This window comes from Acromyrmex echinatior, chromosome 4 (genome assembly GCF_024713525.1).
Source record: "Acromyrmex echinatior isolate Ae372 chromosome 4, ASM2471352v2, whole genome shotgun sequence".
Taxonomy (NCBI): Eukaryota; Metazoa; Arthropoda; class Insecta; order Hymenoptera; family Formicidae; genus Acromyrmex; species Acromyrmex echinatior.
The window spans coordinates 10,157,016-10,180,240 of record NC_141855.1 but is presented as its reverse complement, the minus strand read 5'-3'; the positions used below and the strand labels follow the sequence as shown (position 1 = coordinate 10,180,240).

At 35.6% G+C, this 23,225-nt stretch overlaps 1 protein-coding gene and 1 long non-coding RNA gene across 6 annotated transcripts in view; one reads left to right on the top strand and one right to left on the bottom strand.

Annotated features, from left to right (window-relative positions):
* Nucleotides 1-23,225, top strand: part of LOC105152368 (uncharacterized) — an 82,283-nt gene that overhangs the window by 19,207 nt on the left and 39,851 nt on the right. For 2 of the 4 annotated variants that reach the window (XM_087406067.1, XM_087406070.1), the window contains exon 1: nucleotides 22,168-23,020. The exons of the other annotated variants lie outside the window; for them this stretch is intronic. The gene's annotated coding sequence lies outside the window, so the exon portion shown is untranslated. Of the gene's footprint in view, nucleotides 1-22,167; nucleotides 23,021-23,225 lie in introns of those variants that run through there. 4 annotated transcript variants of the gene reach the window in all.
* The window catches only part of LOC147909960 (uncharacterized), a 48,641-nt gene that overhangs the window by 16,426 nt on the left and 8,990 nt on the right, over nucleotides 1-23,225 (bottom strand). Inside the window, exon 1 of one of the 2 annotated variants that reach the window (XR_015545058.1) lies at nucleotides 7,019-11,413. The exons of the other annotated variant lie outside the window; for it this stretch is intronic. This is a non-coding gene — a long non-coding RNA (uncharacterized LOC147909960). Of the gene's footprint in view, nucleotides 1-7,018; nucleotides 11,414-23,225 lie in introns of those variants that run through there. 2 annotated transcript variants of the gene reach the window in all.

Here is a 23,225-nt window from a genome sequence, read left to right as displayed (position 1 = left end):
CATGGACCATCGCATGTCCGCGATGATATTTACGTATACCTTGTGGAAATTATGGCGACGAATATAGAGAACAGATTATAGATAGAATTATGCAAACGCATTGTCTCTTACAAAGCGAGATGTGTAGGCTTCCAAATTTATTAAATTAATTTCAAAATTAGAAGTTTATTAATTATTATCTATGTTCTAATTTATAATCAAGCTTTACTACATATCTATTAAATGGACCAATATAAATATATATTATATAAATGCTAATTTTAATTTCAATTAAGAAGTTGAATTGAAAATTAATTTTAATTTAGTTTCAAATATATATTATAAATATTATTAATTTTGTCAGTGTGTTGTAAATCTGACTGCGACAATTTTATATCAGTATCCATGCATTATTGTTCCTTATCTACACGTGGAAAAAAACACAGCTGAAAACTTCACTGATTCAGCAAATCTACAGTCGTAATATACAAATAGTCAATTTTCTATGTTAAAATAGCAAAGTTGATAGCTGAATAACATTAGCGATTTGTTAAATCATCAAATCTTCTTAATTATCGATGTTGAATTCGCGTAGTAAATTATAGGTTTGCTGTGATTTTTTTTCCGTACAGGCATATTCTAAATTATTGTCATTTTTCTTACAATTATATTATCGCGGCATTTTTTTCTTAGTACTAGATTGCATTTGTACTTCGCTGATTATAATTCCTCACTTCGCACGAGGGCCGCTACGAGCATCCGTTCGCCACAACAACGCTATTTATGCCATTTGCTCTGGAAATAGTTTCATTGGCTGACTTCCAGATGATATTTTTCATTTCCATGTTAAACTCGTAGCGTGTAAGTTAACAGAGCGGTAGACAATCGATGACCCATCCGATATTCGTGCAGTGCAAAAAAAAAACAAAGTTGCTAATGTATAATCATAATGGCAGCCAGTTAGGATCAACCTTGTATTGCGGTTTATTTTATGCAATACATGGATTAAATCGAAAATTTTATTCAATGATATCAATTATTGTATATATCGAGAATAAATTCTTCATATAAAGATTGATGCATATATTTCTATATACATAAAATGCATAAAGAATAATTACAAATCACATCATATGTGAATAGTTTTTAACATAATAATTATTATAATTGCAATTTTATTTCTCCCTGTACATAATATTTCTTCATTTTGAAATTTTACGTAAAACTGACAAATTAGGAATAAAGTTTGTGCTTCTTCAATTAATGCATTGCAGATATTTTTAATTGAAGATGTGGATATTTAACATATTTTCGTCCCCCTTAATTAATCTTACTATTATAAAAATGTAATATTAGGGAAAATAAAAAATTCAAAGTTTATAAAAGATCATAAATAGCATTGTAATGTTCGTCGTACTTAATTAGTATCTTACACAATCTTGTCTCGACACTGCAGTATTCTATTTTTGTTATTCATTACTCAAAATAAGATAATGATGATCTATCAGGAATCTATTTCGAAATATTTAGCTCATATTTGGCGGACTGTTCGTTCATTGAGTAATTGAATGAATATAATTGAATAATACACGGAAAGAACAATTTTGCTGAAAGACCTAAAACTTTAGTTTAATACAAATCTGAAAATAATTTTGTTGGACCATCAAAATAATTACGAATCTCAAGCATGATGAGTAATGTTGCAAAAGTTTTGACACTTTAACAACCAGTTCGAGCATTCTACATACATAATCATTTTGATAGTCCAATTAAGTAATAAAATTATTTTCAAATCTATCTAGCTAAATGTTTAGATACAACAAAACCGTCCTTTTTGTATAATAATATGAATTAAATACTAGAAATATCCCTTTGAACAGATGTCTAAAATACGTTTTCTTTTATATGTTTTATTATTTTTATTATTTTAAGCGTTTTGCCCAGGAAATTCTTTCTACCATTTGTACGAATTTGTAAAACACGCTTGCGAAACCTAAGTGTCTCGTCCACCGGCAATGACTTCGAATGTTTACAACGCACGCGATTGGAACGAAATCGTGATTGGAAGCGATGCCGAAGAGACATGCGTGTACATCATCACGTAATGCAGATATATAATAACGCCTCTAATAATACGGCGAGGTCATTCTTCCCCAATCTCCCGTAGATGCTTGCGAGTCTCGCGGTCGTTACGACATACCACATTGATTTAAATTTCAGCTGTATCGCCAAGCGGGGTCCCTAATGTCCCCGCGGCGCAACAATAAATCGCCATAGTGGCGATTTCTGCGCCAGCGTTGCTGCACGCAAAGTGCTGGCACGCGTTCGCCTTTATTACGGGACGAAGAAAATCGGAAGATTTTCTTTTTACTGTTCCTCTCGGAACGAACACACTCGGGATCTATACAAGTTACGTGACGCACAACACAATAAGAAGCGATTAGGAATTTATCATCATTCGATGTTTTGTCATTCGAGATTCTGAATACATAATATTAACACTATATAGCTTACTGATGTTTTTTACTCATTAAAAAGGATCAGACGAATGAATTACTGTGAAAATAAAGAAAATAATGAAAAATAATTATTACTTCATTAATATAAAAGATGTAATTATTGAAAAATCGAAAAGTTTCAGAATTCTTTTACGCAAGAAATATAATATTAATATTAAAATAGAAACGCTCAATAATGACCACTGATACTTACAAGTCGTCTAATGTTAAATACATGGAGGGGTGGAGGCGAGCGCAACAATAATTTTATGTGTCATTACATTTTATTGTTTTTAATTAAATGTGAAAAATTGAATTGAATATTTTCCACGAGAATTTAAGACAATAATTAACATTCGTTCGCCACATCAATTATTCTTATACACTGTATGGCTATGTGAGCTTTATCTCTTTCGTCGCGCTTGTTATGTAATCAATGTGGCATGGCCAAAGACAACAAAAGCGTCACGCATTCCGTTACGGAATTGTTTTACACTATATATCTAAAGTCCGATTTTTCACAGGGTTCACGATGCGGATTTCGCGAGCGTGTTTAAACTTATATGCGGTAAATCACGGCTGTTTGCTCATACAAAATGGAATTTATCCAATCTAGGTGAATAAAAACACGTGTTATGCGTTCAATTTCAGTCAGCTGTTAATAACTATAAGATTAAAACTATGTGATCATAAAAGAGAGTTTTTCTTTGTGCATTGCAAAAATAAAATGTTAATTTTAATTTAAAGGCGTATAGTGGACTTTCTGGGACATACAAAAATGTTAGAATTAACATTTTTGTGTCAATTTTAATATCTTTGCACGTATCAGAAAGTCCACTATACGTCTTTCAGTTACAATTAACATTTTATTTTTTACAGTGCACATATTCTTTCTTTTTCATATTTGTTTATATTGAGTCATCTAAAAAGTATCCTCGATTTTTTGTCACTAGATGTGTGTTGATGGTCATATATCTAGTAGACAAAGTAGACACGGATACTTTTTAGATGACCCAATATATTCTTTTCTTATATTACTATAAATTGAGCAAATTGAGCAAATTTCGCAGTGTACGCCGTGTACGCATACACGGCACGCATGCACGCGTGCAACAGTCTCATTCACGCTGGCACAGCCGGTCACTCGGTCGGCCGTGATATTCCTGGGATGACACACGGCGCGCACCTTCGCCTCGTCGGAGATGAGACCTCTCTATTTATAAATGTGGGTCGACGTGGCACTCGACAGTGCGTTTCGTCATTATTACGGGAACTTCGAGGGAACGCGCGGAAACGCGACAAATGGCATCGATCAAAATTTTTGGATCTAACATAATTTTGGCACTATTCGAAATTCTAAAGATAACAATGCCGTTGTCAATCTGCGCGGCGAATTAGTCAGTGAAGCGAGTTATTTATCGTCAAAAATAGAGAAAAGAGTATATATAAAACACGCGTTATATTCTAAAATATATAAATAATACGTGTCTCGTCTCGAATGCGCATTCTCAGAACTTTTGTGTTTTTCCGAAAAAAGTTCCAGTTCTATTTCAGTTTCCATCCCGTCTCACATTGTCAGACACTGCCCCATTTACGATATCCAATGTTATTTAAAACAATGTCTCTGTAATAATTTCTTTCTGTGTTTATTGTTGTTGTCGTCTGCAGTTTATTATTGCGCACGTTGGCGTTAGTTGCGGATGAACTTTCTAAACAAGTTACTTCGGTCGTCGCGTCGTGCGCATCGCCATTTCTGTCGGCCCATCAACTTTCGCAGAAGTGACGGCGGTCACGAAACTCACGGAGCGTATTCTGAAGAAAAAAAGAAGAATATATTCGCTCTAATTCGCTCGGCGATTATATTTTACGCCGTCGGGTAGCGGCAACAAGGTTAGCGAGTCCTCGAGAGGAGTTCTCGTCAGTCGCATTCGCTCATAACTGGGAATTACACCTCTGCTTCGCGCGTGAAGGCACGAGGAGCGAGTTAGATGAGAGAGAGAGAGAGAGAGAGAGAGAGAGAGAGAGAGAGAGTCATGAGAGAAAGGGAGAGAGAGCACGCTCGTAAACATAATTAAAAGGGTTCGGCACGAATTTCACTGAATTTCAGCTCTTTAAGCCTATTAAAATGCCCAGAGGTACTAATAGTGTCATTGTTTTGTCTACTTCTCGTTATGCGCTATTTAATCAGACACAACAAATGTGTGCTTCTTTTATCGCTTGGTCGTTTCGTGTTTATCATAACTTAAAAAAAATTTTTTTTCTTATAAACGAGATAGATGCCTCAAGCACGAGGCACAATGCCTCGCCTCGCAACGTCATAATTATTAATAATATTTTTTGTACTTTTTTGACCTAAGTGGCGTATTACGTTAAAATTGATTATTAAATTTATTAATCTTGACTGAATCATTCGGTGTTTGTTAATTTTCGATGATTATTCATGTATTCCCTTTACATCTCAAGTGTCAAAAATCGAATTCGAAAATTACTGCTGTTTTCCTATTGTTTTATGTATACTATATAGCGATACTTTTTATCAAATGAAGTATGGGTCAAGGATGACTTAATTAACAGTCCCCCAAAGAATGTCTTCTGAAAGTTAAATAGAATAAAGATGAGGCTTGTGTGTTGACACATTTTTATCTCGTCGAGAATTTTATGAGACATTTCTGACAAAATATAACCATATTTTCCCTTAATGAGATCGCGACACCGTAATCAAAAACAAATTAGCAGAATCTGATTTTTGTTAAAGCGCGATGAGTTTGACGAGGACGAGGATAGAAACTGTCGGGTATAATGCGAGGGAACATCAACGCAATCGTCAGACAACAGTGGGTACCTACATGAAAGCCGTGTTTTCAATCTCGCAGCGAGACGGCGCGGAACGGAATGCGTATTCGTGACATTTGAAGGGGTGGTCTTAAATTAAAACGGTTAGAGCGGAGGAGCTGAGTTGGTAGAGCGTCAAAGAACGCAGCGATTGCTACACCAGCATTGCTTTTGGCTGTGGTTCACTCTGAACGGTCGCCTTCTGTCTCTTCTTTTTCTTCTTCTTCTTTTGCCACGATAATATGTTCGATTGACCAATCTGACTTTGTCATACATTTTTCGACGTCGTATTTTTAAAGACGCGCCTTGACAATTGATTCAATATTGATTTGATGAAAAATTTGTTGTTTACGCTGCATAATAATAAATTCTTTAAATCTTGGATCTTTGCATATCAATTGACGCGTCAAATTAGTCTCATTGACAGCAGATAAAGCACTTGTAACTTTGGACTATCAGCTGAATAGAGACTGGTTTAGCAAATTTTATTATATTAATATTTATCAACTTCAATCTGGACACTTTATTCATAATATTAATAATTTATGTATACAAATACATTTATAAATTAGTACAAAAAATTCCTAGTTATTTTTATAGCAAAAACTGTTATTCTTTGATATAACAGTAGTGCCTGTTATAATTTTATCTCTAATTATGTTGACCTCGTGTGCAAAGTAAGTCGAATAAAAATACATCAGGGACAATCGTTAAAAAATATTTCATCGCGTTAAAGGGAAGATTAAATACCGAAGATTAAACATTCACTACATCTTTTTTTTCTATTCTGTTGTAATAATCACAAATATAACGTAAACTATTAAAAAGGTGATTTGAAGAGAAAAAGCTTTTACAGTCTTCGTAAACGATTTCGATAATTGCCATTGAATATTGAAGATATATAAGGGAATTAATTTTTATTTTTAAAAGCATCGCTAGAACCGCGATTTATATGAGCCGTTTATGAGCATCTCTCGGAATTGAGTAATGGACGACGAATAATTATAGAAAATATCGCATGAAAATCGTGCCGTTGTAAGAAAATTCGTAATAATGTCGCAGTAATGTCGTTACGATGAATTATGATACCATGTGAGACTGCGAGGCAAGCCAGTATACACACACACACACACACACACACACACACATATATATATATTGTGTGTATATATATATATATATATATATATATATATATATATATACACATATATAGTTACCGGTACTATTCCACCACTATCTAACCATCGCTTTTATCGCTCTACGCTTTATTACATATCGCGACTGGCTGGCTGCTGCCAGTACTATTCCACTGGATCGAAAAGTCTTGTTACTTGCAGCACGTTTTCGAACACAAAACGACACTTCGCGAATCATTGTGATTCAGATGACTTACGAATTGTGCTGCGTAACGATCTGTGACGAAAGTCTTTTAGCGTCGACTTTATCGCTATCGATCAAATTTGCCGAGACATCGTCGTGAAAACTGAACATCGTACATATATATTTGAAATTGTCGTAATATGTTTGAAAAAATTGTAAATACATAGCTCTCTTAAACCTTAATCAAAATCGATATTCTGTCTCTCTCACATAAACAATTGGTTTGATGTATTTAGTGTATAGGATCCCCGCATGAGTATAATGAAAAAGATAGGGTTAATAAGAAAACAATGGGCATTATGGAGGACGTACTCGTTGGTACTTACCGCAATATTGTTGAAATACGCAGCTAATAACATGATTTCCTTTCATGGGCGCTGAACAATAGACGCGTCCTACGTCATGGGCTTATTTCCTACTGTCAAAATTTATGACGCGACCGGAAGGAAAAATTCAAGGACGCCGATCCATGTCGCGTGATGCGCGACGAGCGATATCGAGGAGAGGGAACGACACGTCGCGCTATATCGTAACATCGTAAATTATGCTGTTGTTACGTCACGGCGCTTATGCCGTTGCGTTAAATAATCGTCAGGACGACTGCAAGCGTGCACTGGCTCAAGGTCGTACATGCGAGAACGCGAATGTTCGATCCGTCTCATTGTTGTTAATAATGCAACGTATTAATTACATTTTTTATCTAATTAATGTACCTCTCCATACACCAGCCTATTCGTTATGAAGACATGAGTAATTTCCTTATTATGCTTCATTTTTTATGCTCTACCGCGTTCTGCATAACAGATTTACTGTTATGCCAAAAAATTGTAATTACTATATTATATTAATATTAAAATGGAAAATGTTAAAACAAATAATTAATTATGTAACTCATGATATATTTCGATAAATATAAATAATTTATGTATTACGAGTTTTATTATATCTACCAATAATCTTTCATATACTACATTTGCAATTATATGTTGATATTCATAAATTCAAAGTTAATTGATGCAAAGTGTGAGATGATTAAATTTGCACGTACCTACTAAAAAGAGATGATATCTCGGGAGATTAGATTAAAAGCATTCGTACTTCAACGAAGGATCAAATGAATAATTCCGATCGACTCGACACATCGCGATATAATTTATATTGTCGTACGGATCGTTAAAAGTCATCATGCGGGCATCGAGAGGCACGATAAACCATAATAGTTTAATCTATTTCTCGTGCGAAATAAATCGAGTTTTATCACGTCGATAACAATCGATCCCTAGCCGAGAGAGCGCCGGACTACCTTTCAATAAGAATTCGTTAGTCGATTCTGAATTTCTTATCGCTTGAAGGAGCGAAGTCGGAAATCGTATCCGCTCTTGATCGCACGAATGTGAAAAGTTTCTCTTACTACATATTTCTTACTAAAAGAATATCGTTTTATCTCTTTTTATCTCATTTATAGGTCTACATCTCTTACGAATTCTAATCAAGGGTTGGGGTCTCCAAAAGTTTTAAATTTTGAATAAAGTGATTGAATTCTTTTATTACATTAATGCAAAAAAACATTTTTTTTTTACATCAAGTTTTATATTGTGAATAATTTTTATATTGTGTATTAATCTTTATATAATCTTGTGATTAATCTTTATATTGTGAATAAAATTAGAAAATTAAAGTTTATTTGTAGAAATTAATAGAAATTTCTCTCTACAATAAAAAAATATACTGAAGTCTCCGTGATAGCGATTTTGCAATAATTTTACTGAATTTTTTAAATTTTATTAGACATCACTGTTAAATATTAAATTCAAACTAATTGTTTAAATTAAATAACATTTTGTTATTTTTTTATTTCCAAGTAGATCAAAATATAGTATTTTAATACAAAATGTGTTGTAAAAAAACAATCACATCTAATTTTAATCAACCCACATTTGTTGTTGATTTAATTGTGATTAAATCTAATTTGAAAATAAACAACGTTCGTATTAACGTATGCACTTATTTAATATATAAGATAAATTTGAAAGTTTAATATATTTCGTAATTGAGTTAAATTATTTAACTTCACTGTTTTAATTAAATTAGCGACTATTGAGCAGAGTCAACCTTTAAAAAAGTTTAAAACTAACTCACATTGAATACGATTTAATATTATCAATTTAATATAGTAAACTGTTATTTTTAATATGCTAATCTAATATACGTTACATTTTCACTGAATGTATACTTCTCTTATTCCTTACATATAGTTCTTAATTATTTTCTGAAATTATCGATAGATAAATGTGTGCCGAGCATTTATCTTTGCATCGCCAATATAAAAAATAAATATTGGACGTAAGCATCAATGAGTCGTTAATTTTATTTTATTTTTACGTGTACTTTCTATTACGTTTATTTTTTCTCGTGATGACGTTGTCATCAAATACGAATTCATTAATTTCGCGCTGGTTAATTGGATCCGTCACGTTTAATTGTGTCACAAACAATCGCCTTCGACTAAACGACGTATCGTACACTGTGACCCACTAATCGTGGACCTTGGACGCATTGGACTGCCGCAGGTACGTTGTGCGCAATATTTCAACGTCCGAAGGTCGATCGGCAGCCGATCGATTATTAGCGCGAGTCAAGTGACATATCCATAGATGCCAATGGTAACTTTCCTTTTTAGCTATCGCGCGACACATCACTACTATTTCATGCCTCGTTAGAACAACATAACATAAAATGCTTCAACGCCTTAACGTCGAAGTAAAATCTTTTATTAACTCCGCTAACAATAAATGTCACTATTAGTCACCGATTATTGTATTTTATCAAAAATGATTCTTCATATATTAATTTTTTCAATTTTAAATAATTTCGTCATTTTAACGTACGGTGAAAAATGCAAAATTCTTAATCGGACAGTCTAATAGAAAAGAAATTAATCTACTAGAAGAGAACAATTTAATTGAACTGTATTTATTGAAAGAAATCTAAATCGATATAGATGTTTTAACAAAAAGCTTTCAAATCCAGCAGATTACGTTAGCGTCGCCGTTAATCCATCACCGAGTTAAAAGAACGTTTGATTAATACCGAACGACGCGTTGATATCGACATCGTTAAATCACGAGAGCGATACTACGCTCCGAATTACATAAGCGACAAGCAACGACATTCGCTATGGTCGTTTTCGCGAGAGACTTTGGTGGGAGCTGCGCCGACGAGAGTCAAGAGCTTGGTTGCTTTCTGATAAGTGCGCGCCAATAATCGATAATCGCATTTCAGATTTGCTGCACGATCGCGCGCTTTTATATTCCTCTACGCTCGACATCATTTCTCGATGGATTGTCTCCTCGACGAGGCGGCGTTTGCAACACTTTTACTTTTTATCGTCAGAGTTTCCAGCGCTTTCGGAATTGCTCGAGGGAAAAAACCCAATTTTGCAAATGAATTCACCGCGTGATAAGAACCATATCTTCCGTGGCGTTTTTCGTATGCAATCGGCTAAATCGTTGTCGATAAATTAGCCTTTTTTTCCAAAGCAAGTTAATTACCTGGATAATTCTCCAAAGCGAGTCATATCAATTTTTCCGCAATTGTTCGAGGTAATTATTTTTATTATAAAAATACAAAAATAATACATGGAATGAGAGAGAGAGAGAGAGAGAGAGAGAGAGAGAGAGAGAAAGGTTTTGCTGAAATATTTAAAAATTTAATTAGATATACAAGTGTATATATAGATCTAAAAATAATTTTGTTTGAACCAAATAAGTATATAGGACTTAAACTGATTGTCAGAATGTTGAAACTTTATGCAATATTGTCATCAATATTTAATTATTTTGATGGTGCAAGAAAATTATTTTCTAATGCGTATCTAGCTAAATTTTTAAATATTTTAGAAAAAAAATTGTTTTTTCTGTGTACGAGCACTGAAATTGTTTCATCTCTCGTTATCGCATTTAAAAAATAAGCATTGCTATGATTCAAGAGTTCAATCAGCGTATTTTCCAATGTCTCTTTCTTCCGTTAGATTTGAATAACAAAGTAAATTACAAAAAGAACATCGTCGCGGAGATATGACGTTTCAACAATCGCGAAACTTTGTCCTGTTCGATGTTATGAGTTGTTCCCGTGTTTCTGAATGGTGAGAGATCTGTTAAGGCTGTGCGGGAAGAGGCGAGAGCTGCCAGTTGGCTATTGAAACTCATCGGTCACCGCGCCGTTGCATTACAGTCTACGCGCGACGCTCACAATTGCACCGCCGCGCCGCCGTTGCGTAATCCGCCTCGCGAACGTATGTACGCGTACGCGTATCGCGGACCGTGCGTGTGAGTGCCTGAGTGGCTGTGCAAGAAGGTCCCGAGATGACCGTGGCCGAGCCGGCATACGCCGGTAATATACTCGTGCTGGCATGGCCCCCGCGTATATATGCGCAATATATGTGCGTATATGTGCACACGTGAGCCGTACACGCATCGCTCCGTGCACGGAGAGTCGGTCAATTTCGCATCATGTGAAGCCACGCAAAAAATGGAATTCCTCTTTCGACTCGAATTTCCATTTCTACCGCCGAAACGGATCGTGAACAAAATTAACGCTTGATATTCGTCAATTTTTATCACGTGACCTGTTTTAATAAAAATGAGCATCGAGCGTTAAGCGTGAAAAGGGTAACAATGATCAGTTAATACTTGTATTGTTAATGCAATTTAATTGTATTTTTGGTTCTATTAATTCTTAATCTCTTTCTAGTTCTAAAAATGAGAAAAAAAGCAAGTTAAATCGAGATTAAATTTAACCTACGTTGGTAGAAATGGAATAAGTCAGCGGGAAAAATAAGGATGTTAGAAACGTCGGAAGTTAAAACGTCAATTTTTTAGTTGCTTTTGGAAATACAAAAATATGAAATAATAAATAATAAAGTAAACTTGATAGTTTTTTAAGTTTCACAGATATTAGATTCACTTTTTTATTTTCGTAAAAGAAAGTCGTGCAATTCGACTTGTTCTTTTACTAAAATAAAAATTATTCTTCATATTCTCAATTTGTCAAGAACATGATAGATGTCTTTACATCCTACATAAGTCGACATGTTCATTTATTGTGTCAAGATTACGATATTTAAATCCTTACAGTATATAATCCTCTCAGGAACTTTCAAATACGATTTAAGGTATAACCGCGAATATACGTCACGTGCAGAATGCGCACGGTTAAAATCCTAGAACGCAACAAATGCTGAAGGCATCCGCTTAGTAGCTTCGTAAAATCCTGATATACCTCTGTGACTTGCTCGCATCGTCACGAGAGGCTGACAAGAGAATTCTACGTCATTTCATAATAGTGCGCGATTCAGTAAGTTAGTACGACGAACATCTCTTATACAGAGAAGCGACGGTGCAGCAACAACAGTAGAGAGGAAGACAATGACGAGCGCCCGGAAGCCGGGACCTTGAGCGCGAGCACTCGCTCGTTGGCACGTCCCTGAGTTGCAAACAGGAACACGACGATTATCCGGCAAATGAATGAAATCGAGTGAACCGACCGACCGATCAACTGACCGACCGACCGGTCGGCCAGCCTAGCCGTCGCGGCAACGTGTTCTTCCGTACGCGTGCAACTAGCCGAGCCGAACAGAGCCGAGCTTAGAGAATGCGCCTCGAGCCTGGACTTCATGAATGGCCAGTGCGTACTCGCTGAAGCGTGGCCTCGCGTTACGTCCGAATTATGCGCGTGTGTCTTAACAACATTGTATATGGATATCGCGTGATCTTCGTCCTGCCGTCATGAGTCAGATCGCCGCGCGAGTTTCCGCCGAATCCAGCACTTCCGACACCGAATATCTGATGATATTTGAGAAATAGACATATGTGTACATAAATTTCGTGACAACATCTGAAATATTAAAAATAACAATAAGAAAATGCGCAGGAGTATTAAATAATTGGAAATGATTAAGTATTAAATAACTGAATATTAAATAGTTGAAAATTATCAAATGTTTAATGTATTATTGATATCTTCCCAACATCTTTTACAACACATTCATACACTAAGAGAAAAATTTTTTAATAAATAATTGTTTGAATAGTATTATATAACATTTATTTGTGGAAAATAAATATTTGCTAAATGAAAGTAATTAAGTAAATAATAGTTAAATCAAATTAATAGTTCTTGTACCAAATAAATAAGTTTACATTTAATAAATATTCAAACTATTCAAACAAATTTATTAAAATTTAGTACATTTTAGTTCTGAGTATACTTATACATATCTATAAGATGAACATTTGAATGAACATAATAAATCGTACAAATGCTCGCGCACATAAAAATTCAACTGTTTCCTTATTGTATACATATAATAAAGCCGTATAATAAAACTGGACATAAAATAATCTTTCTCTTTTTGGATACAAAATAATCTCTGTCTTAAAAATATTTCTAAATTTTCTAGAAAGAACAGCTATTTTTAAGATTAGCGACAGATTCAATTTTCTTGTTCTTAGATTCCGCTGTACTCTCTTGTTCTGGATTCAAGCGCGAAAGTTAAAGGCGCGATAATTAAAGAGAAAGAAATCGAAGGTCGTGGACGCTTCAAGTTTGCACACGCGTACGTCGCGTAACACTCACCATTTCCGTGCCGATACGATTACATTGTCGCGTTGTCGCCGTCCGGTTCCTTACGGTTCTTATGCAACGCGCGGGCAACGCGCGGATACGATTTCCGTTCGTGGCAGAAACGCCCCGTTCCTCTCGCGCGTTGCGTATCACATTACGTAAGACGCAAAACGAGAGGCGTTCATGCACACGCTCGGATCTGCACACCTTGCGACAATCGGACGTTCCGAAACGATGCGTTTCCAGCTTGCACTTTCCGGTACTTTCCACGACGTTCGTCCGCCACCATCAGCGCGTTGATGCCACCTCTGACTTGTCGCGAAAAACTTATTTCTATTCCCGAATGAATAATTCAATGAAGATGGAAAGTAAAATCCGAATTCACATTTGTCGCATTAAGAGAACAAATATATATTTATTATTTATTATTATATTGAATTGATAATCAATAGAATGGAGAGGTGCTGACGTTAAATTCTTCTTGAATTAATTTCATTTCAATCCGTTGCGATTTAACGAATTTTGTTAAATCGTAACGGAATGAAATCAAATTAATTTACGTTTAAATAATAATTGTTTAAAAATAAAAATAAATACTTTTATACATTTTTATATTTTTATGTTTTATCCTGGATTATATTTTAGCTTACTGTTAGATTTTTTGACATTGTACACCGATAATTCAATAAGAATGTAGTTCACTAATTTTTTTATAGCAATGTTAATAATAAATGTCACGTCGGTTTATAATACGATTTTAATATAACGCATACATCGTGCGATGATAACGCTACTTTTTTCATGAATGATAACACCGGCGCTATCGGCGCAAAACGATTATCGGTTTGCGCCAAGCGTTTATCAGTCGTAAGGACTTTACACGAGTATTGTTGAATGAATCACAACATGTTTCGATATAGTGTCCCATGTCGCAATCGCGACTTCGAACGTTTTCTCGAATTTTTTCAATCGAGCAAAGGCGCGCTTGTTCACACAGAGAAAAATCGATCGTTCTTTGAACATTGATTAAACGAGCGCAGAGCAAGGCGTAATCACAATTCGATTTATCGAGCAGTTTATTTAGAGTGCATAAATTTGCGGCATGCATTGTCTCACGTTTTATGGCCACGAATTAGCCTTATCGTTCGGCGTATCATTTAAAGCAAACGTCTTATCTTCGTGTGCACTTCTCGCATTATTCACGTACTGACATAAGCAATGCACGCATGTTACGTCGAATGTTTTCTTATTCGTAGACGGAAACTTCCTTATAGAGAATATGGAGCTTTCCACAATCAGAGCTTCTGTGAGTGTTGTTCTACACCCAGAATTCGGAGTATTAAAAAAAAAGGTGTTAATTTTTGATAAATTTAAAAAAATTTTTTTAAATTTGTCAAAAATTAACACCTTTTATATATATATATATATATATATAGAAATGTACTCTTTAAAAGTGAATCATATATTATTACTAATTTCAGAGTGACTTTTACAGAGTATTGTTTCACATAGAACAAAAGATAAAATATTTGTGTTATTTTGAAATCCCTCTCCATTTGGATGATTTCACATATATCCAGAAAAGTCAAAAGTCTTCGTTCCTGTCTTTTTGTCTGTTCGTTTCCTCCTCCGAATCGTTCTAACCGCTTGACATTTGCCTTTCTTGTCAGGCATGATTCTCATATTCATGATTTATCTTATATTCTTGCCGAGATTATTTGCATCATTCGTGATCAACGTTACGCTCGCGGAGTCACTGCAGGCAATTTTTAAACTCTTTGTATCTGGATTCCGAACGATAGAAATATTTAAACCCTAGGCACAATGCAAGGAAATAGCGATGAAAATATTACGATTTCAACTTATCAGAGACTGCTTATTCCGGTGTACTCGATTTCTGATATAAATTGAAATCGTGTTATTCCTATTGCTAGCGCTATTCTCTCGTATTGTGTTTGGGGCTTTAGTCTTTGCGATTTTCTTTTTATTCTTGTTTTATTTTTCGTTGTGTCGATTACAAATACAGGAGCCCGTCAAAATGCGCACGTGACCGCGTTCGTATTGTGACACGCAACTGTTACGCACAAATATTTGACATTGCCTATTCGCACGCGAGAAGTTCACTTCCTGCATCCCGAAGCGGGTATTTTTTTTTCCCGTTTCAATTTTTTTTTCCTCTCGCCTCCCTTGCCTGCTTACCCGCCGGGCGATTTTCTCCAATTTATTTTTGTCGCGAGCGCGTGATTCGGTGTGCGTTGCATGCGTAAAAAACGCATCCCGCACGAATACACGTTGGCTTTCTCTCTCTTTCTCTCTCAATGGCATCAGCGGATGACGGATTCCCTCGTTGACCCACGGAAACAAAATTGCAATATTGCGAGGAGGAAATCGGTCGAAGCGTCGACTCGTTATTTTTCATATTTGCAGAGGAGAAAAGAGAGCGAGAAAATAACTGATGCGGAATGATATCGACTGCAGTTCTGAATCTAAATTGGTAGGTCAGAGCCCAGAGCTCTCTAATGAGAATTTAGACTTGAAAAAACTACTTTTTAAAAAGAAAGAAAGAAATAAAAGTAAGAAAAAAATAGAACGAAATAAGAAAGAGAAAAAAAATAAAGTCAAAATTATAAGGACTACGAGCCAGAGTTACAAAAGAAGGAAAAATAAATTGTAAAAATATAAATATTACAATATAAACGTTTCGACACCTATCGGGTCATTTTCAATATTAACAAATTCTTATAAATCTATCGCTTACATGTATCCAAAAAATATATAAGTATGTGTAAAATCTGAAATGCTCGCCAACAATGTAGTCCTTTAGTTCTTCTTAAAAAATCCCGCAAATAGTAAAGGCATTTTTTCTTTATGTTCTTGTAAAAATTATTCTATTATATCATATTATCTCAAGATAAAATTCTCATTGTCGTCTTATATTGAAAGCATTCACAGCAAAGTACAAGTAATCATAAGAAGATCTATAAAGAGACTACAAGAAGTAATCATAACAGTTCAAGTTCACAAAAAAATTATGTAACTGTGCAATGAAATTAGCAATATATTGCATAAAAATCTTCTTATGTGAACACTTTAAATTTCAGTGAAAGAAGAAAAAATAATGATAGTCGCTTATAAATTCCCATCTTTCAAGCAAATTGCAATCAGAAGAAAGATGTGCTATGTAGCGTCTCAACTAAGAAAATGTAACTAAACAGTGTACTGCAATAAAAGGATACTAAACAATAAAAGGAGACTAATAGAACAGGAAGGTATCCAATGAAAGAGGAATAAGAATAAACATCTAAGAGGGGGAAAGAGATTGTATGATGTTAGAATATAATTTCGGCAATGAATCCATATCATTTTGCTTATTAATTCCATGTTTTTGCCTTTTAATACCATTTTCGAAATTAACCTCTTATTATAGGAAGGTTCTATGTCCAAAATTTTTACGTTGTCCCATTTAAATTTATGACCTTTCTCTATACGATGATTTAGAGATAATCGATGGAGATTTAGTTATTTTGTTAACGTCGGAAATATGCTCATGTAGTCGTATCTTTAACTGTCTTAGTTTGGCCTAACTAACATCACAGTCACCACATGAAATCTTGTAGACAATATTTTGATTGTGTAAAGATTCCAGCCTATCCTTACTCTTTTTTATTAAACTTTTCGAAATATTCGCAATCGTATTTACAATTGAATATATTTGCAAATGATGAAAATTTTTTAGAAATGGCATTGACGTATGGAACGACAAAAACTTATCTTTAACTTTGTTGATATTAGTAGTAGTAATCTTATTGTGAATGTGAAATTTAATTCTATTATGGATCATAGAAAAAATAAATTGTAATGGATATCCATTGTTTAAAAAAATATTAATGGCGTTAATTAAATTGTTTTTTTGGAACCGAGGGTAGCACAAGTGGATAATTCTGTCTATAAATCCATAGATAACGCCTCCCTTGTGACAAACAGGATGGTGTGAATTAAAATTAAGGAATCTGCTGGAGAAGATAGCTTCTCGGTATCCGTCAAAAACAAGTTTCTTATCCTCAACAATCAGTAGCGTTTCTAAATGGGAGTCCCGAAAATTTGTTTATAAAGTGTGCTATTAAAAATAAAAAAAGTGGAATTCAAAACCTTACGAAATCTTAGCTATAAAAAATTCATCTAATATTTTAGTATTTTAGTCTTTCTCGATATAAAATTCCATCTCCTGACGACACTATCAGATGCCAACTCTAGGAACGTTAATAAACAGAGAAACCATAATGTAATTAGGTTCAATACTAACGTTCTTCAATTTATTAACAAGATCATAACTATTTCTTATATGACTAGGAACTTCTGGTATGGTATTATTAATAACTTTATGTAAATATAATGAAAGAAAAAAATAGTTTCAATCTTTGTTAAAACTACTACTCTGCATATACAAAATTGCGGCTCGTATTCAGACTCTTATTGAAGAATTTCTACCGAAGTTGTTATTGGAGATAAAACATTCCTGTTTGAGAAAGAGCTCGTAGTAGTCGGTAATTACCGGCCCTGCAGGTAGGATCGGCGACCCTGGGAGGACGCTGAACGCAAGAAAGATAAAAACGTATACGGGCAGCAGGGGAAAACGTGAACGGAAATGCGATAAGGCGACGACCACGGCGGGGCTCCGTTTGAACGTGATGATATATAACCGCGATGATGAGCAACGCGATGCCGCGAACCTCGCACGGCGAGCACGTGCCAGTTTTCACGGCATCTTCAATCCCGTAAATTGTGCGGTGAAATTTTATAATGAATGCGCGTGCAGACGCACGACTCGCGTCGTGACGACAAAATTACCCGACGATTTCGGCAGAAAAAGAAAGAGAAACGCGGTACCATTGATAGCTCGTTCTCACGGCGAGCACAAGATCGTCGCTTTTACCTTATTACGTGCTTAAGATACCCTGGATCGACAAAAGATGTGAAATCAGCGTCCCTGAACCTGCCAATTTTATTACTCAAATCGGTAAAATACTCCAATTCTCGGCGAAATCGATTGCGATAGTAATTTCGAAGTAATTCTGTCGAGTAATTAAATCATAGAGATATTGATTAAATCTGCGATTTAATCGCACTGTATACATGTGTCCGGAAGTATTGGAATAATTTTACAGAACCTACATCAACGTGACGTGGAGTGACGAACAGTGTCGTTAATTAACAATTGATATTACTATTGTGAACCATGTGAACAGACGACACAAGAGCAGTAAAATTATAAAACACGACGCTCGCTATTTATTTCTCGGCGAACTTTCCACTCGTCCATACTCTACGTTTGCGAGTCTACTATATAAACTACTAAAACAACCAATTATGAACATAAATTATGAACATAAATTATCCCTTTTTAAGTATGAAAATAATAAGTATAAAATATAATTTTGAACTGAAACATATATTTTGAATTGAAACATATTATATGAACAGTGTTACTATTATTGTATTTATAAATAATTAATAACGTTTAATATAACATGAGATCACAAAAAAATTACATCAAGTTACGAGATCATATTTTATTTTTTTTTAATTGTACTTTTCTATTGAATGTATTTTATGAATAATATCTGAATAATTTTTTTATTTAAAAATTATTCAGATATTAGTCTAGTCAATCTTGTAGTTTAATTAAGAATGGCGTATGTACGTGTATATGTACATAATAAACCAAAATTGAAAAAGCAGACGGAACTTTGTTTAAAAATAATTATAGAGAGTATACAATTCTATTAAAACTAACGAGAAATGTCGCTGGAATTGCAATCAATTATCAATGTGATACTTTTTTCCAAATGTCATCTCCAAATGATATCTTTTACATTTAAAGTCTATTGAAATTTTTTAGTAATTGTTGGAATTTTGTTTTTAAATTATATACATTAATACAACTGGAGCAGTACTAATGGAAACAGTGACCAAAAGTGGAAACATTTTTCTTTTTCTTATACTTTAGAAAGAAAGTATCGTGCTAGATTCGCGAAATTAGCGCGCCATATTTTCATTTTTTATTTTTTAATATAAAAAGTACTGTAGTTTTTCTATTTTAATAACACAATATAGAACTATGAAAAATGCTGGAACCGTCATTTTTTTTTCTTATATTAATTTAATGACGTGCTAACTTCACAGATTCTGTATCTTAGCGACAATCGCTATCTTAGACGTAATCTAATTAATCCAAGACAGAAGGAACGCCGCTTTCGTGTCATTGTTCCGCTCACAGTACGAACAACAAAGACCCCGGGTGAAATGGCGAACGCCTGAAGGTGAATTCGCGCGTCTAAGATGCGTTAACTCACAAAGATGAGTTAACGTTTGCGTCGTTCACGCGGCTTAAAGCGGTGAAACGATTTACAATTGCTTCCGCGAGAGCGAGCGTGTCGTGCAACGTCAGTAACGTGTATACAGTGCACGGGATCCTCTCGTTATCGCAGACATACGAAACGTTTCTCCGCCCAGTCTGTCTACCGTAAGAAAGGGATTCGTTTTTTTCTCTGGCTTGAACACGCGGCGAACGTCGACGTGCAATCGTGCGCACCTTCGCGTACTTAGTCTTAGTTCATCGCGGAAGTCCTGATACTCATCTTCTTCCTGCGCTTAGTAATTTTCCTCTCGCGTTTTGCGGACGCGTTAAGCCCAATCTGCATAACACGCAAAACGCAGAATTGCAGATCGCAAGTGAAACGTATTTCAGATTATAATAGGTCGTAGGCCGTAAAATGTAGGACGCAAGACGCGAAAGTTGAAGTTCACCCAACTTCCTGCGTCCTGTAACCTATTGTAATTAAAATACATTAGGTTAGTTTCTAGTCTTGCGACCTGCGACCCGCATTATTCTGCTTCTGTAGATCGAGCTTTAACTTGGATCTACAATAAGTGTTTGAAGCTTTAAACCGTAAGAAATTGACCAATTGCAGTCGAACGCGAGGAGAATAGTTAACTGGATTTGTTCATTTCTTATGGCTTAAAACCTATTATAGATCCTATTACATACCTATTCTACAATAGAATTGCAAGTTGTAAGCCGTAAGAAATTGGCCGATCACAGTTGAATATGAAAAAAAAAAAAAGATTATGTTTGCTTAATTTCTTACGGCTTAAGGCTTGCTATTGTAAAACAGATTTTACACTTTGATTCGCACTACTTATAGCGACTCTAGGCTAAGTCACGACGACAGAAAGTAGAAATTAAAGAACCCGACGACACTTTTCTATGCACCGTGCGCTCGTTTACTTGCTCGTTCAGTAATGTAAATTTGTGGTAACCCTCGAGCCGTTTCATTGTAATTAAGACTACGTTTACATGGTCATCCTTAATTGGGTTTAACATTCGTAGTTATAAATTGATCAATCACAGTCATTCTATTCTTCAGAGGAATAGTTATGATTGGCCAATTTATATTACGTATGTTAATTAAATTTGATTAAGGATGTCCATGTAAACGTAATTTAAATTTCGAATTTAACTTTTCGATCTATTGTTCTACAAGAGCAGATTACATCTAGCGTTCCTTTTTCAACACATTTCTGAAAATACATTATTATGTAAAAATATTCGTGGACACAAAAAATTATGAATTCTAAGCTTTCATCATACATGTGATAATATATTTATTATACAACAAAAGTTTAGAACTTGTAATTTTTTGTTAAGTACATATTCGCATGAAGTATATTTAATATTTTTAAATATTATGAGCGCATATTTTAAAGTTAAATATATATGCTAAATTTAACTAAAAGAAAAAAAATGGGATATCAATAGACACAAAGGGAAAAGCAGTGTAAAGCAGATGGATAGAGATAAATTGATTTTATTAAAAAAAAAAAAAAAGAAATCGGGGAGCAGAAAGCAACCCATAGAGCATACACGAATGCCTCGAGGTATAATTACAAAGAGATATCGCTCCCTTTAAAAGTGACACAACTCGACAAACGTGATTTTAGAGTTATTACTGTGAATAAATCGAGTAAACATTATCTTCAATCATAAAAAATGAACTAAAAATTTATAACTTCATAAAAAATTATAAAATAGTCTGAATTTCAAAAAGATATTATGTAATATTTAATTATCTGTAATTCGATTATAAAATTTTTTGTAATCAAATATAACTACTCGCTAACGATATCTTTATGTTCTGGTGTATGCCCTTTATCTTTCCGTCATTTCAAAAAAGGTAGTTTTTTTAGAATTATGAAACGAAAATAATAAAAATGACATTTACTTTTCGCCGATATTATATTGAATTAGTTGATGATTTTTTGTCAAGTTGAAAAATACACTCATGTTATACATGCTTTTCGCGTTTCCTTCTACGTGATCACCAATCTTTTTTTTAAATAAAATCAATTTATTTCTCTATATTTGCTTTTTTCTTTCTATCTAAATATTCTTTTTTTTTCCTTTTCATTCCATTTTTGGCGCACATATTATTTAACACACTTTGACACACGTTTAGTAGAATATTTAGAAAATTTTAACGTTCTTCTGTTTTTTTTTGGAAAACTAAATTGTTTAAAGTTCCCTTTTGAAATAAAGTAACGATAACATAATATGAAAAAAAGAGCAAGAAAGAGAGACAGTGTGCGAAGTGTGCACCGAAGCGACGACAAGTCAAGTGCGCTCGCTCTCGGCGAGCGGCTGACACGTCGACCCGTCGACGTCGGCGAAGCCCCGCGTCCTTGCCAATTCCCTACTCCGGAGTACTCTCCTCGAGGAGTGGGAATCCGTCCATCCCTACTACACCGTCCTCGCCACCCTCTCCTCCGTCCCACCATTACGCCGCGCTATGTAAGAGCTCGCACATGTTACCCCACGTTCCAGTCTCGCAGCGGCACTCGCGAGCGTTGTTTCGTACATAGATAAACGTGCGGTGCGGCACGGATCGCTTGGCGGGCAGGAAGGGGCGATAAAACGCTCTCTCTCTCTCTCTCTCTCTCTCTCTCTCTCTCTCTCTCTCTCTCTCTCTCTCTCTCTCTATCTCTCTCTCTCTCTCTATCTCTCGCGCACCGGAGGACTCAGAGGGAGAGAGACACCCACGTAACTGCGGACGCAGCGCGCACAGGTACGCGAGAGGGGAGGCCGCGAGGTGTGTGTGTATTGTGTGCGTGTGTGTACGTAACGTGTACGCGTGCGCGCGCGACGAGTTCCCTTTTCAGTGCCTCGCGCGCCGCGGAGTCGCCGCGACCTCGTCGTTGAGTTGCCACGTTCGTCGAAGGCCGAAGAGCAGTAGTTTAATCGGGTGGAGTGATAGGAGAAGAGAAGAGGAGAGGAGCAAGTCCACCGTCGTTTCCGTGCCCACTCAGCATCCCGCATAAGCACTCTTTCCTTTTTCCCATTTATTTTATCCTTTCCCCTCTCCCCCTCTTTTTTATTACTTTTGTACGAATCACCTCGACGCGTCCGCGACGCGTGTGGAATTACTCCAGTGGGAAGTACTTGCGTCGCCGATTGACCTGTCCGCCCCACGTCCTCGACGCGAGTGTTTGAGAGAGTGTAAAGAGAGGAAAGGAAGTTCCGCGTTTTTCTCGAGGACCTCTCGCGGTGTGGAATAAGTCGCGGTACAGGAACGGAAATTGAAGGGAACGACTTGACTTCGTCGGGATAACGGAGAACGAGATAAGTTCGACGCGATATCGAGAAACACGTGAGTATCCCGAGAATTCCGGAATGCGATTGTTTCATAAGAGTTCGACCTTCCGAAGCCTCCTCGCGAGATGATCTTGACACACGCGCGTGGGTGCGACGGGACACGTAACGCACGCAACGCTGGTACACGCGCTGCGCATACCTCGCGTTGCGTAATCGTGCATTCTTTTTTTTTTTTTCCTCGAACGATCGAGGATACACCG